Source organism: Aedes aegypti, chromosome 3 (assembly GCF_002204515.2).
Source record: "Aedes aegypti strain LVP_AGWG chromosome 3, AaegL5.0 Primary Assembly, whole genome shotgun sequence".
NCBI lineage: Eukaryota > Metazoa > Arthropoda > Insecta > Diptera > Culicidae > Aedes > Aedes aegypti.
The window spans coordinates 63,264,615-63,281,816 of NC_035109.1; the positions used below are offsets into that span (position 1 = coordinate 63,264,615).

Here is a 17,202-nt window from a genome sequence, read left to right on the forward strand (position 1 = left end):
CACCGATGATATCCTGCTCGTTTTTCTTATCATTCCGTTCGTTTTTCGTGCTGTTGATCCCTTTCACCGATATTGGTACCGTTCAGTAATTCTCACTGGTTATGTTATTCCCTCAATTTTTGTCCTACAGGTTTATGGCAGATTTTTTTTGTCTGTTCAATATCCACCTGGATCGCTCGCTATCGGGTCAAGTTTGTTTGTTGTACTTTTTTTCTCATTCTCGGGAGACGGGGAACAGGTTTTTGATTTTACGTTTTTTATTCGTGTGAGCACTTCAACCACTTTGTCGACGACACAGTCAGTGTGGAACTCGAAATATTTCGGGGCCTACGTCATCGGTGTGCCTTCTTTGGGCATGGTGGACGGATCAAAATTAACAAAAAGAATTTATTTGATTCGTTGTCAGCCAGAGTCAGTGTCGATTTGAGAAAAGGACTAGAACTCATAGGATTAATATACTTAATGGTGAGGTGTTCATAGATTTATGAAATCATGAATGATTCGACCTTAACGGACTCTAGTCAGCTTTTTACACGAATGGATACTCACGCTGACTTTTATTTTTTTTATTCCTTTATTAGTACCTATCATTTCCAACATTACATACATTTCTTATAACTAGGTGTGCTGGGTTATAACGATTTCTGCCTTAAATCAATAATCATTTTATTTGACATTTGTTCCAATGTTGCAACATTGCATATTTTATGTAACTCATTAGTACCATACCAGAGAGGAAGCTTCAGAATCATTTTCAAAATTTTATTTTGAATTCTCTGCAGAGCTTTCTTCCTGGTATTACACCAGCTAGTCCATATTGGTACAGTATACAACATGGCTGGCCTGAAAATTTGTTTGAAGGTCAAAAGCTTGTTCTTAAGACAAAATTTGGTTTTATATTGATTAGTGGATAACGACATTTTTCATATTTGTGACATTTGGCTGAATGCCCTCAATGTGGTTTTTGAAAATTAAACTTTTATCTAGCATCAGCCCTCGATACTTAACTTCATCTAATCAATTTATTGGAACCCCTCTCATCGTAACAACATGTCTACATGAAGGTTTCAAATAAAGAGCTTTTGGTTTATGTGGGAATATTATTTGTTGAGTTTTGGAAGCATTGATAGCAATCTTCCTTTTTTGCAAGTATGAAGAAAAATGATTCAAACTTTTCTGCAATATACTACATATGACACGCAGGCTTCGTCCTTTGGCGGAAAGGACTGTGTAATCAGCAAACAAAGATTTTTGACATCCCTGAGATAACTTAGATAAGTCAGACTGAAAATATTGTTTAACTAGTGGTCCAGGCAAACTTCGTCTTGCCATCAAGTAGGCTGTTGAAAAACGTTATGGTTTGTCCCAACAAAATGACAGTTCCGTTCACTCTCGTTTTTTCAGCTTTCCCGGTGAATATCCTTGGATTTTCATACACACAAACACATCGGAACCCGTGACAAAACAAAACGGAGAACGAATCATTCACATCCGCTGACCCGTTCGTAAGTCATTTCATGACATACAAACGCCATTCCATTTTTATTTATATAGATATTGGTCCCAAAAATGCTTCCTAGAGGAACACCAGCTCTTACAGGAAGTCTTTCAGACCTGGAGTTCTGATAACTAACCTGAAGTGTACGATTTGACAGATAACTTTTGATTATTGTAACATTTTGTTGTTGGGAAATTATTTTTTTATTATTTTGCGCTCAAACCTCCATGCCAACCACTTTCGAATGCTTTTTCTATATCTAGAACAGCAAGATCAGTAGAAAAGCCTTCAGATATGTTGGAACGTATCAAATTTGTTACACGTAAAAGTTGATGAGTGGTCGAATGTCCATGGCGGTTTCTGAACTGTTCATTGACAAAAAATGAATTTTCGTTGATGTGGACGATTGTTTTGTTCAAAATGACCTTTTGATCAATTGCTGGAAGCTCCTGCAGGATTTGCCCGGTTTTAAAATTGGTTCAAACTCGACATTTTCCTTGGGGAGGGAGCCTTGAGTGCAGAATTGAAAGCATTTTCGTTTGATGCCCTCCATCAAAGTCTTTACAGTGTCATCTGGTACCAGTTTCTCAGTTTTTTTTTTCCAATTTCTTAACATATTCTTCTCGTCTTTGGCTGTCTTCTTGCTCTTCCGAATTTTCCGCTTCATTATTGCCCAGTACTGCTCCAACGGGTGCAGCTCTGGACAGTTTGGCGGATTCATGTCCTATGGAACAAAATGGACAGAATTGGCCTCATACCACTCCAGGACACTTTTAGTATAGTGGCTTGATGCCAAATCTGCCCAAAATAGCGGAGCTTCGGCGTGCTGCTCCAAGAACGGCAAAAGGCGCTTCTCGAGGCACTCAGATTTGTAGATCTCGCCATTTACTGTGCTCTTTGTCACGAAAGGCTCACTCCTCAGTCCGCAAGAGCAGATGGCCTGCCAGATGAGATATTTGGGGGCGAGCTTCGTCATATTATTTTTCTTAAATTTGTCGTCCACATCGAACTTGCTCTTGCCGGTGAAAAACTCCAACCCCGGAATTTGCTTAAAATCGGCTTTTAAATACGTTTCGTCGTCCATCACACAGCAGCCATATTTTGTCAGCATCTTCTCGTAGAGCTTTCGTGCCCGAGTTTTAGCCGTCGACTGTTGCCGCTCATCGCGGTTTGGGAAGTTCTGTACCTTGTATGTATGTAGTCCAGCGCTCTTCTTTGCATTCTGGACGTAGCTCTGTGACATGCCGATCGTTTTAGTCAAATCACGGCTTGAGACGTTGGGATTTGCTTTAATCATCCGCTTCACCTTTCCCTCCGTGTTTTTGTTCTCCGGTCCCGGTTTTCTTTCCAGCTCCTTTGCCGTGGTCCAACGTCAACTGCTCCAGGAACCGCTTAAACACTTTGGAGACGGTTGAATGGTGAATGTTCAACATTTTTCCCAACTGCCGGTGCGACAGGTCAGGAAATTTCAGGTGTTTGCAAAGGATTTGTTCTCTCGACTTACGTTGGTTCACCTCCATTTTAGTTGAATCGAAAAACACGATTTCGAGTTTGACAGCATGTAAACAATACACATCAATGAGAAAGTGTTCAAAATTTGGTTGATTTTTACCCAGTGGTAGAAAAGTTATGCCCTGTTGAATGTGTCGCAATAATTTCGTGTTTGTCATTTACTATCAAACTTTTGTACTTCAAAAAGGCTAGCTTCTGAGCTTTATTCGTGCCCTGAAATAATTTTTCCTTGTCTTGCATATATCTTTGCGAAATCAGGTACAACAATCAAATTTCCGAAATATTTTGGGCCGTAACATGTTCAAGACTTCTAGAAAACTTTAGTGAGGTAATATCAATTTACTCAGGGCATCAAGATGCATCTGATCATCGTGGCATTGATACATCTAGGAAATTTGAAATTTGATTGATGTTGTAAAGGAATTTAAGTACACCAGGTCAACGTGGGATAAGGTCGAACAACTCTAGGTCGTCGATACAGCTTATCTACGAAGATCTACGAAGGATATAGGGTCAATTAGCTACAGGGCGTTAGTACAGCTTGGAATTCGCAATTGATGCCCTCAGGGCGTCATGATGCACCTGATCTTCTTAGGATAACGTCATATTACTCCAGGGCTTCGATACAGCTTGGTCGTTCAATTAATGTATGTTGAGATGCAGCTGATCTACATGGGATAAGATCAAATGACTCCAGGGCGTTAAAACGCACGTGATCTTCGTGAGATAATGTAAAATTACTCCAGGGCGTCGATACAGCTGGGAATTTTGTATTGATGTATTACAGGGTTTTAAATGCACCTGATCTACTTAGGATAAATTACTACAGGACGTTGATACAGCGGGTAATTTTCATATAATGTTCTCAGAGGGTTGCGATGCATCTGATCTACGTGAAACAAATTCAAATTACTGCAGGGCGTTGGTACAGCTAGGGAATTCCGATTGATGTCATACAGGAGGTTTAGTTCTCTCTGGTTTTCGTGGGATAATTTTTAATTGATTTCTTGTAGGGCGTCAAGGTGCACCTGATCTACGAAGAATAAGGTCAAATGACTGCAGAGCGTTGATACATCTTGGATTTTTTAAATAATATCCTCTGGGAGTTGAGAAGCATATAGTCTACCAAAGATATAGTCAAATTATTCCAGGGCTGATGTCTAACAGAGCTTTAACCCTTCAGTCGTCGCGCGGTTTGCCACCGGCAGAACCACCGCGCTGCTGTTATGAACCAAAAGCGAGGTTTTTTCAGCTGTGTTGTACAAAATACAACAGCGCGACGACTGGAGTGTTAAGATGCACCTGGTCTACGTATAATGAAGTTAAATTACTTCAGAGCATTGATATAGCTTGACCATTTTGATTGATCTCTTGCAAGGCGTTAGGATGGTTCCTGGTCATTTGGCCGAATGCCGTTTGGCCGAAAATGAAAAAAAGGGAACTACAGTTAGCATACATTTGTAACGGAAGTCAATGCTGAATTTCAAAGAACTTATTCAGCTTACTCTTAAAGAATAATGAGTCATCATTGATGTACAAATTATTGGCGCTTTAGTGTTAGTTCAAGAAACTGTCAGTGGTAAAGAAGATCATCCTAAATGTAGGCAATTATTTCCTTCTCTGCTAGCAGCAATAGCCGCCTGTAGACGTTTTCGCATCGCGTTTGTAGACAGCTTTTGAAAGTAAAACGGATTACGACTTTCGTCCTTCTGTTGGATCGGGTTACTTTGGCGCTCGGAGTGTTTTTTCCGATTGGCTTCGTTCGCGAAGGCCCAAGCTGTCCGATTCGATTTTCGTGCACTTGAAGTGATTTTTTTTTCAGGTAGCTCTTTATTCGCGCGCCATCGGAGTGATTTGTATCCCTGCTTAAGCGTGTTGACGCTGAGATTGTGACTGTTCAGTCGATGATGGATTACCAACTGGTGAGTTCGTTTCATGCTTGCAATAACACATTTGTACCATGACATGTATTTTCTTATGTATTTGTTGCACAAACTATGGATGGTTCGACACTTTAAGATTTAAACCTTTGAATAGTTCAATGTTTAAGATGTCGACGCATTGATAGATAACCTTTTAAACAGAGGTTACATGAGTCGCATCTCGCATCACTTACCAAGGTGAATCTTGATCATGTAGCTTTTAAGCCCTCCCACTAACAAAACTCCTTCCCGTGACAACCATGATGATGCAAAGGTTTACTCGGTCTTTAGTAACAATGGATGTCACACTAACATTCCTTCCCTTCCCCGATGACCGTAAGGACGTGGCGCCGTTATTGACATTACTTTTTTCAGAGTCCTTGAAAATGTACATTAAAGATGGTATGCTACTCTCAAGCTACATCTGTTGGTTCCCTGTACAATTTCGATTATTCTGGTCAATCACGGAGTAGTAACTACGAATTGTACGTTCATCAATGCTCATGTTCTGTTGGATCGCGTTACTTCGATTCCTCGAAAAGTACTAAGTAAAATATTTCATAGTTCTAGCAATCACAAATCTTACCTTTTTTGACGTAAGTATCCATCGAGCCATTCGGTTAACTGTTTTATGCAAGCAACGGCGCTGAGTTCAGTTCACAAGTTAATCTTGGAGGAGCATGACATGTCACCAAAGTTAACCTTTAGGCTTAAAAGTATGTTTTGAATAATACTCTTTATGAACGCATTACAAGCCTTAATTCTTAAAACTATGAAAAATACTTTTCTATTGAAATAGCAGCCTATGATCAAAAGAAGGAAAAATCTCTGATGAAATTTTAACAAACTGTATCGCCAATAACCGTTATGTAGTCAGTATAATTAAAAAGAACTGCCGATGATTTAAAGAAGGTAAAACTCTCAATTAAAATTTAAGCTAAATTATTGCTGATAGTAACGAAAGAATAGCCTATGTTTAAAAGAAGGAAAAAAATATGATAAAATAATTAAAAACACTCTAACTCTAGCTTACCGTTGGTAATCCAAAAACGAATTAACCATTAGCTTGGAGTCTTGACGCGATGTGTAGAGTTCTCAACTTCTTTCTGAATGAACGGGTCGATTTTATAATTTTCTTGAAGTACTTATTTAGCGACAAATATGAAGTCCTATCACATCTTAAAAAACAATTCCTTAACCTACACATCAGCGATGAAGCAATTTGATTTGTTCATTTCGTGATTCGGCAATACGGCTTTCGGTTAAATGACCCTTTCGGCCAGATGGTATTCGGGGGTCTTCCTTAGTCGAGTGGTTAGAGTCCGCGGCTACAAAGCAAAGCCATGCTGAAGGTGTCTGGATTTGATTCCCAATCGGTCCAGGATCTTTTCGTAATGGAAATTTCCTTGACTTCCCTGGACATATAGTATGATCGTACCTGCCACACGATATACGAATGCGAAAATTGCAACTTTGGCAAAGAAAGCTCTCAGTTTATAAACTGAGAAGCTGAGAAGCAAGCTCTGTCCCATTGAGGACGTTAATGCCAATAAAAGAAGAAGAAGGTATTCGGCCACATGGCATTCGGCAGAATGGCCTGACACCCGTTAGGAGGCATCTCGTAATGATTAATCACTCTTACTGTATTTTTCATGAACCAGGGCAAAAATTGTAAAAAATCTGTGAAAAGCTCCTTACTCGTCGACTAAGCGCGATTAAGCAGGACGACAGGGATAACAAATGGGTGAGCAGCAACAACTCTGTGAATTCATGTAGTTATTTTTCATTGCACCGAAGTGACTTGGCTAATCGTACAAGTTTTCTGGAGAAACGGAAGATTCTTGAAAAATGTATCATCGCACAGAAACTCCTTCAAATATTTCTGCAAAAAATCTCTCAGAAAATCTTCATAATCTGCTCTAAATATTTTTATAAATGATGCAATAAAATATCAGTGGAAATTATACCAATTGATTTTTGAGGAATTGACTATGAATTACTTCCAGAAATTCTGAATTCTGTTTTAAGATTTTTTACGCACCGTACAAATTATTTAAATTTTCATACCATGGGGGAGGAAGGATTCCAAAAATCGTCAAATTGGCTTACGTAATTTATGAATGGATAATGGGATCGAAATGTCCCAGGAATTTTCGAAAATGTTCTCTTGATTGATTTTACACCAGCTTGGAATGCTTCAGTCATAGTAGTTGTTTTGACATTGCATCAATCATTAGGTTCTGTTACCTGTTGCGGCATAAGCAGGGGTATTTCCATTTGATTTGGTCCCCTAGTAGAGAAAACATCACCTATTTACATGATGGGCTACAAATCTCTTCTTTGAATTAACACTACATGGGAAATATTTCTCCACTGGACTTGGTTTTGGGCCAATCACTTTCTGTTCGTCAGTGTCCTTTAATCTCCCTTGAAAGGTCTCAATTTAAACACCAAGAGTCTATGGTCTTATAGACCAATCAGAGGGATCAGAAGTCTGGTTAATGTAGAACGAACTGTACTCTCTTAATTTGCACCGGGATTAATTAACTTAAGTAATCTGCCTCCACACTACAGCACCATCCTGAAAGGCTTTTTACCAAACTCTTTCAAGGGTATAATTCCAATCTGGATAAAAGTTCTTACGGTTCTTCTAGACTATATTTACCATCGCAATGCCTTTTCACTAATTCATTTCAATATCTCTATCTTTTTTCTTTTGCAGACCACCCTCGAAGACCAGCCGGAAGTAGTGTAACTTTTATTCGCCAAAATCACTAACGAAGAAAACTGTGTACTTATGTGAAAGTTTTTCCAAGCTTCCGTTCAACAGAGGATTAAACGACCGAGTCCAAACATAGAAAAGAACAATCAAAATCGAATAAATCTCGTCGTTCCCGCCAGTGTTTGTAAGGTGTAAGGAAGTGGAAAGAAAGTTGCTTCTCGTCTCCTCTGAGAACGCAAGAACATCACCACCCACGTTTTGCTGGGAAAAGTTACAGAAGAAAAATCTTGGGATAGTTCGCGAGTGGCGAGAGCGGAAGGAAATTAAAACTAAACAAACCTGATGAAGGTAAGGAGGTGGATTGGGTGTGAGGTGGTGTTGGGTCTGTGACTGCACCGGAATCGAATCAAAAGATAAGCTGCGGAGTAGGGTGGCCCATAATGATTGAAGCACAAAAATCACAAATTAAATCCTCCAAATTTGTTCATTAAAAGCTACTATGAAATTTCTGCGGAATCCGAATCATTTGTATTCCAGTCGGCACGTAAATGATTGAAAGTGGAGCTGATAGGATTAAGAATCGATTTATGGGATATTTGAAATATTACAGGGACATGATCAGAATCAAAATCAGCGTGAGTAACCAGTTGCCTACAAAGGTGACTAGAGTCGGTTAAGACCAAATCAATCGTAGATGGGTTTGCAGAGGAGGAAAAATATGTAGGGCTATCCGAAAATGATTCTGTAGCTTCCTCCCTGGTATAGTACCAATGAGTTACATAGAATATCCCATGCTGAAACGAGTGCGCATCGTACCTTCGTGCTGTGCGTACACGAATTCTCTCTGCTCTTGGAAGTTTTCTTAAAAACTACCTAAAGCAATAAAACAGTACTTTTCAGTGCTACAAAAAACAGTACTTTTCAGTGCTAAAATTAAAAACGGTACTTTTCAGTGCTACTAAAACAGTACTTTTCAGTACTATTTTTTATACTATTGATCCCTTTACGATCCTTGTTTGGACCCGTGCCTTCGATTTTTCGTTGGACCCGTTGGCGAAAGCTAGCGGTGGTAATCCTTCTTGGACACCGTCTAGGGAAAAAACCTCTCGAAGGTCACGTCTTTCTCGTTTATTAACTAAACATGGTATCAACAACTAACAAAAGGAAGGGTGAATCTCTGAATTCACTACTTCCTTCCAAAAAAGTGGGTTTTAAAACTGTCACTACACGTGGCAAGAATGGAAGAAAGGACGCTTCCCCGGAATGCGAAGTTTCTTCCAAGGGTGAAATGAATAATTGTATCGAAATGAGCAATCAGTTCGATGCTCTAGACAAATTTTCCGAACACCAAATCGAAGCAGCCTCTAGCCCAGGCTCTTTGATTCAAGTGAGGAAGCAAAGAGTGCCGCCTATCGTGGTCAGTTGTTCCGAATTTGGGGGATTTAGGCAGGAGATCTTGAACTCCATTAGGGGAATCAAAGTTTCCTTCCAAATCGCAAAGAAAGGAGACTGTCGCGTTTTGCCGGAAACTCTTAAAGATCGTGAGCTTCTTCTCAAACATCTTGAAGAGAAGAAGCACAAATTTTTTACTTATGACGACAAAACTGAACGTTTGTTCAAAGTTGTCTTGAAAGGTCTCTCAAGTGACTATAAATCACCTGAAGAGATCAAAAATGGAGTAAATGATATACTTGGATTTTCCCCAGTCCAAGTAATCATTATGAAAAAGAGAACCCAATCTGGCATTGTTCGGAAAGGGCTTTCTCAAGAATTTTATTTAGTTCACTTTAACAAAAAAGAACTAAATAATATTAAAGCTTTAGAAAAAGCAAAACTTTTGTTTGATGTCCGTGTGACATGGGAACATTTCCAGAAACCTGGAGGAAATTACCAGAATCCCACTCAGTGCCGTCGGTGCCAAAAGTGGGGTCATGGTACAAAAAATTGTCGCATGGATGCTAAATGCATGATTTGCGGAGGTTCTTCTCACGCCAAAGACGTCTGTCCAGTGAAGGAAGATACCACCAAATTCATATGCTGTAATTGCGGGGCTAACCATAAGTCTAATTTTTGGAATTGTCCTTCACGCAAAAGGGTCATTGAGGCTCGTGCCAGGCAGATGAAAGATAATATCCGTTACGATAACGGTCGTTTCCGGAATTTGCCTGGTAGAGTATCGAACAATGCTCATTTTTCAGTTAACGATCGCTTGATCATGAATCATACCCATCAGGAAGATCATAATCATGCTCATTCACAAACTAATTTTAATCCGTCGGGTAGCCGTTCGAATCTTTCAATTTCGAGTGTGTCTACCCACGGTAAATCCTTTGCCGATATCGTAGCAGGAAATTCGAACTCCTCCCCTGTTCGATCCATGGGTACCCATTCTACTTGTTTCAAATCAAATGGAAAAAGCCCTACCGCCACAGGTAACTCCGCTTCTTCGTCTACCGGAAATTCCAATGGGAAATCACATGACATGTCTGCCTCTGATTTTAATTTTCTAACTGAACAATTGAATCTAATGATTGATGCAATGTTCAAAGCCACCACTATGACTGAAGCAGTCCAAGTAGGTGTAAAATTTACAAATCAAATTGTTATTGGATTACGTTTTTCTAATGGATCCAAATAATAATTTAAATATTTTAAATTGGAATGCTCGTTCTCTGAATGGTAAAGAGGACGAGCTGTTTAATTTTCTTACGGTTAATAACGTGCATATAGCAGTTATTACCGAAACGTATTTAAAACCTGGATCTAAACTCAAAAGAGATCCTAACTTTTTTGTTTATCGTAATGATCGACTTGATGGGGCATGTGGGGGAGTTGCAATCATCATTCATAGGCGTATAAAACATCAACTGTTTTCATCATTTGAAACTAAAGTTTTTGAAACTTTAGGTGTTTCTGTTGAAACACAATTTGGTAAATATACTTTCATAGCTGCCTATTTGCCTTTTCAATGCTCTGGGCAGCAAGTTAATTTGCTCCAAACTGACTTGCGTAAATTGACTCGCAATAAGTCAAAATTTTTTGTCATTGGTGACTTTAATGCCAAACATCGGTCATGGAATAATTCTCAAAGTAATTCCAACGGCAGAATTTTATTTGATGAGTGCTCTTCAGGTTATTTCTCAATTCAATACCCTGATAGCCCCACTTGTTTTTCCTCTTCTAGAAATCCATCTACGATTGATTTGGTCTTAACCGACTCTAGTTATCTTTGTAGCCAATTAGTTACTCATGCTGATTTTGATTCTGATCATGTGCCTGTTACATTTCAAATATCCCATGAAGCGATTCTCAATCCTATCAGCTCCACTTTCAATTATTTACGAGCCGACTGGAATATATATAAAACGTATGTTGACTCTAATCTTGATGTTAACATTTCTTTAGAAACTAAACTTGATATTGACAATGCTCTTGAAACTTTAACAAATTCCATTGTTGAAGCCCGGAGCATTGCAGTCCCAAAATGTGAAGTAAAATTTGAATCCGTGATTATAGACGATGATCTTAAACTCTTGATCCGTCTTAAAAACGTGAGGAGAAGGCAATTTCAACGCACTCGCGATCCTGCTATGAAAATTATATGGCAGGATTTGCAGAAAGAAATCAAGAAACGTTTTGCTCAATTAAGAAACAAAAATTTTGAAAATAAAATTTCTCAATTGGATCCTGGCTCTAAGCCCTTTTGGAAATTATCTAAAATCTTGAAAAAACCTCAGAAGCCAATACCGGCATTAAAAGAGGAAAACAAATTATTATTAACTAATTGCGAAAAAGCTCAAAAACTTGCTATGCAGTTTGAAAGTGCGCACAATTTCAATTTAGGACTTACTAGTCCAATTGAAAATGAAGTTACTCAGGAGTTCGAAAATATTCTCAATCAAGAGAACGTTTTCGAAAATGCCTGGGAGACTGATTTGGAAGAAGTGAGAACTATTATTAAAAAATTCAAAAACATGAAAGCTCCTGGCGATGATGGAATTTTCTACATCCTCATCAAGAAACTTCCAGAAAGTAGCTTATCATTTTTAGTTGATATATTTAACAAATGTTTTCAATTAGCATATTTTCCTGACAAATGGAAAAATGCTAAGGTTGTTCCAATTTTAAAACCAGACAAAAATCCTGCAGAAGCTTCTAGCTATCGTCCAATCAGTTTGCTTTCCTCCATCAGTAAACTTTTTGAAAAGGTTATTTTGAACAGAATGATGGCCCACATCAACGAAAATTCAATTTTTGCCAATGAACAGTTCGGGTTCCGCCATGGACATTCGACCACTCATCAACTTTTACGTGTAACAAATTTGATCCGTTCCAACAAATCTGAAGGCTATTCTACTGGTCTTGCTCTTCTAGACATAGAAAGAGCATTCGACAGTGTTTGGCATGAAGGTTTGATTGTAAAATTAAAAAACTTTAATTTTCCAACATACATTGTTAGAATAATTCAAAGTTATCTGTCAAATCGTACACTTCAGGTTAATTATCAGAACTCCAGATCGGAAAGACTTCCTGTAAGAGCTGGTGTTCCTCAAGGCAGCATTTTGGGACCAATATTATACAATATTTTCACTTCTGACTTACCTGAGCTACCTCAGGGATGTCAAAAATCTTTGTTTGCGGATGACACAGGCCTCTCCGCCAAAGGACGAAGCCTGCGTGTCATCTGTAGTCGATTGCAAAAAAGTTTGGATATTTTTTCTTCATACTTGCAAAAATGGAAGATTTCTCCTAATGCTTCCAAAACTCAACTAATAATATTCCCACATAAACCAAAAGCTCTTTATTTGAAACCTTCAAGTAGACATGTTGTCACGATGAGAGGGGTTCCAATAAATTGGTCAGATGAAGTTAAGTATCTAGGGCTCATGCTAGATAAGAATTTAACTTTCAAAAATCACATTGAGGGCATTCAAGCCAAATGTAACAAATATGTAAAATGTCTCTATCCACTTATTAATAGAAAATCAAAACTTTGTCTTAAGAACAAGCTTTTGATATTCAAACAAATTTTCAGGCCAGCCATGTTGTATGCTGTACCAATATGGACTAGCTGTTGTAATACCAGGAAGAAAGCTCTGCAGAGAATTCAAAATAAAATTTTGAAAATGATTCTGAGGCTTCCTCCCTGGTATAGTACCAATGAGTTACATAGAATATCCAATGTTGAAACATTGGAACAAATGTCAAATACAATCATTAATAATTTCAGGCAAAAATCGTTACAATCTTCTATTGCCACGATTAATGCGTTATATGTTTAGGTTAAGTTAGGTTAAGTATATTGTTTTTTTTTCTCTTATAAGCAGGTGAAATCAACTCATCTGTAAAAAAAAACTGAACTGCTACGGCAAATGAAATGTAATATGTTGTTAACAAAATGTTAATTAAAACTTAAATTTGTTTTACCAAATTAGGATGATAGTGTTGTCTTATGACACAGAACACCTAGATATAAGAAATGAATGTAATGTTTGAAATGATACTAATAAAAAAATTGAAAAAAAAAAAAAAAAAAAAAAAAATCCCATGCTGAAACATTGGAACATTGCCACGATTAATGCGTTATATGTTTAGGTTTTGAAGGGGTTTTGAACATTGCATTAACGATTTGATTCAATTGTTCTGTTAAAATCAGAGGGAAACATGTTACTAGAAGTAGGTGCATTTTCTGATAGTTTTCTGTTGGGATTTTTTGTGGATGTTTGTTTCCTCACTTGAATCAAGGAGCCTGGGCTAGAGGCTGCATCGATTTGATGTTCGAAAAATTTGTCTAAAGTATTGAACTGATTGCTCATTTCGATGCAGTTATCAACATTAACCATTTCACCTTTGAAAGAAAGCGCGCATTCCAGAGAAAAGTCCTTTCTTCCATTTTTGCCATTTTTAATGACAGTTTTAAAACCCACTTTTTTGTGAAGAAGTTGTGAGTTCAGAGATTCACCCTTCCTTTTGTTCGTGGTTTCAACCATGTTTAGTGAACTTCACGAAATAAGAAGTTCTCTCAATTTTTCATAGTAGCTTCTGAGGACCCAAATGAACAATTTTGGGAAATGTAACATATGATTTTTGCAGGCTGATTTAATACATATAAACATAATGGACCACCCTACTGCAGCGGAAAACTGAAGACGACTAAAATTTATTTTACGATCAATTTTTCTTTCCTCTCGGCGTCGACTCACTCAGTGAAGTACATAGAAAACCTATTTGAACCAGACACGGTGGGAATTTGCAGCCTCTTCCGAAGATTTGCAACTTGCTTTGGGTGTCAATCTTAGTCGACCGAACACCGGAAAGGGGTTCATAAAAAGAAAAGCCCACTGCACTGGTGGAAGCTAAGCAAAGTAGCAAAAAAATCACGCAGCGCCTTTGACAAGTTGGAAAAGTGAAAACTTTGAAAACAGAAAGTGACGGGGTCCCCTTGTCCTCTTACATCGTGTGTCAAAGTCAACAACAGTCCGGTTGGCCGTTGTAAGGCCCGGAAAAGGCCATTGAGAGACCCGGCCAAGGTAGCTGGCTGACATGAAGTGAAGGTAAGGCGCACTTTGCTCGCTAATTGATTCAATTAAAAGGAGACACCACCGTCGTCGAGTCGTGGATGCCCTCGTGGGGTTCGGTGTGGTCTCTTCACTCTTTCCCTGTTCCCCTATTTGTTGACGACGTGGAATGCTGTGGAAATGGGAATTTATGTGACAGGTGTTATTTGAGTGAATGATAGAAACGAAATCGTTGCTAGCTATTCATACGAAGGCTGAATGGGAATTTTCCGGTGGAATGACGAGCATCTTCGCCGTGTGGGTTTCTGTTTAGTTACGGTGTTTTTTGTCTGGTGTCGCGAAATGAACAAAATCATTCGAAAACGCTTCGAAGGGGTGTTCGAGGGTTGTTCAAGGTATGTTTAAAAAAGTTTATAATGGTCCTAATGATTCCGACCCTGTTGTAGGGTTATCAGTATGCAGTTCTTCATCATATTTCATGTCCTTGGCTGTCTAGTGGTCTTCTGTCCACACAAAAAAATTTAAACAAATCTAAATCCGTTCACTTCATTCAAAACGCCTATTATTAGTATAAAGTGAGCGGATTTTGAGCCTGTACAGATTTCGGTCCTGTACTGTATGGAACGTTTCCCGTTTCAAAATTACCCATATTACAAATGATTTAAACAAACCGGAAGTCGTCATATTGGATTCCAAAATGGCATCGAACATTGACTTCATAATTCCAAAGATATCTGTACCGTGGTGCATCAATACCCGGACGCTTAAGGCACTACAAATGTTCAAACTCTAATATGAGTGTGTTGTTTTAGGAGATCCTCAATATAATATTATTTCAAAGATAGTTTCAAGCCTGGTCTTCACGAAAGTGATGAACTTTTTGGTAAAAACCATTATTTTTACATAAAAATCAGTAAAATATTGAAGCATGTCTTGTCTATAAATCCGGACACCTCATGCAAATGATGTCTCTAAATCCGGACACTTTTGGATCGAAATCCGGACAACTGTGTTAAAGCATGCAATATCCGTTTTAATTTAAATAATATCAATACATAAATGAATAACAATCTTTAATAAACTAGATGTCCGCGTTTGCTCTACAGTGGTAAAAATAATAGCACGTTTATAATAATAGTGATTTGATTACCTGAGCTGAAACACATGTAGCATAAACTGCATTAGATGCGGCTCGCACCGTTTTTATTTAAGATAAAGATAAAGATTAAAGAATTAATTAACAACCAATTGAATTCTGATAACTCACTACACTCACTATAAGTTATTTTTCAAGTTTTCACTTATGTTTTCTATCAGAAATCTCACTCACATTAGTTAAACGAGGGTCTTTAAGACGATGTCCGGGTTTTAAAACACTGGCTCGAAATCCCGGACAATCTTTTAAAACACCGCTAAATGTATGTTTCGAACATATTCAACAAAAGTGCAGCCACTAAACTTTCAAAATATATTTTTTTAAACACTTTTAGTTAAAACACTCTTTAAAAATATGTTTAACAAACTTTTCGTTTCACTTTTCCTTGTTCGCGCGTTCATCGATCGTTCAAGTTGAAGTTGGAGCGCGACGAAATGACGTCCGACATGAGCAAATTCTTTGTTTTTATTTTTATTAATTATTTGACAGTGGTTACTAGATTAGAAATGAATGTAAAATGATCAGCAATATTAATGAAAAGAGAGTGAATAAAAATCAAACATATTACCGTGATGAATCAAAATCCGGACGGTACCAATATCCGGACACTCGGGCAATATTCATTAATTAACGGAAAAATTAAATGTTACTCTGTCGTTTTTTAATCATATCAACTATTTATGATACTTCTGACCATTTTACAGTTTGTTTCAATCTAGTTAACATTGCCAAATAATTCATAGAAAGGAAATAAGTCACGCTGCTCCGGCTAGACGTCATTTCTTCGCAGCGCATGTTTATTCAGTAGTAGTGTTGACAAGTGCACGTCCAATGCGTATGTGTGTATAAAATGTCTAATATTCGTTATTAGTGAAGTGATTTCAACTCAAATAGACTCAAAACGATAGTTTTACTATTTGCTTATATTACAGTCTTGGAATATGGTGTAAATGTGTACTGCGGTTTGTGAAAAGAGGGTGTCCGGGATTATGGCCAAATGTCTCAAATCCGGACATTACATTATATTCTCTTGTAAAATTGAAGGGAATGAATATTTTATAAGTGATACTGAAGGAAAACTAGTAAAACAACTGCAGAAGGCATCATGAATGAGAATGAAACGATTTATGGGGAAAAACTGTGAGATGTTTTATTACTACCGTTGAACTCAAAGGAAGTGCAGTGCAGGAACTTCAAATTCACATTTTACTCATCATTTCTGTATTTGAAGCACTGTGAGTGGCATAAATACTTCAAGTTGTATTATATATGGTATGTAATTGGAATGTAACATAATATTTGTAAATTATGCCCAAATAATTTAATATTAAACAAGTGTCCGGATTTCGATTCAACAGTGTCCGGATTTAAAAACAACTTTTACTGCAGGTGTCCGGATTTAAGGACAAGATATGCTTCACTTTTTTAACGATTTTAATTTTAAAATCGTTATTTTGAAGAGAAAATTCATCACTCTTATCAAGATTTGGTGTAAAGCTATTCATTAAGTAAAAGAACTTTAATTTTTAATCCATAATGCTTATTGAAAATAGTATTAGAACATCTGTCGCTGCTTAAACGTCCGGGTATTGATGCATCACGGTATCACTTAATTTAATCTCTAATAAGTTAATATTATCAGAGTGTCCGGATATCGGTACCGTCCGGATTTTGATTCACCACGGTATTGCCAGGGTGTTAAGTGTTTTCTGTAAAACGGAAGTCATCACCATTCTCAAATAGTGTCAGACATCGATATTCATCATCTACCGTGGTGAATCAAAATCCGGACGGTATCAATATCCGGACACTCTGAAATTTTTCTCCAATTGCAAGTTAAATTGAATGTTAATATATTTGGTTTTACACTTAAT

General features: G+C 37.7%; 1 protein-coding gene across 3 annotated transcripts in view; it reads left to right on the forward strand.

The window, feature by feature from the left end:
• Window positions 1–17,202, forward strand: part of LOC5567674 (zinc finger CCCH domain-containing protein 13) — a 483,331-nt gene that overhangs the window by 54,966 nt on the left and 411,163 nt on the right. For all 3 annotated transcript variants that reach the window (XM_021853276.1, XM_021853278.1, XM_021853277.1), the window contains exon 2: window positions 7,655–8,002. The gene's annotated coding sequence lies outside the window, so the exon portion shown is untranslated. The remainder of the gene's footprint in view (window positions 1–7,654; window positions 8,003–17,202) is intronic.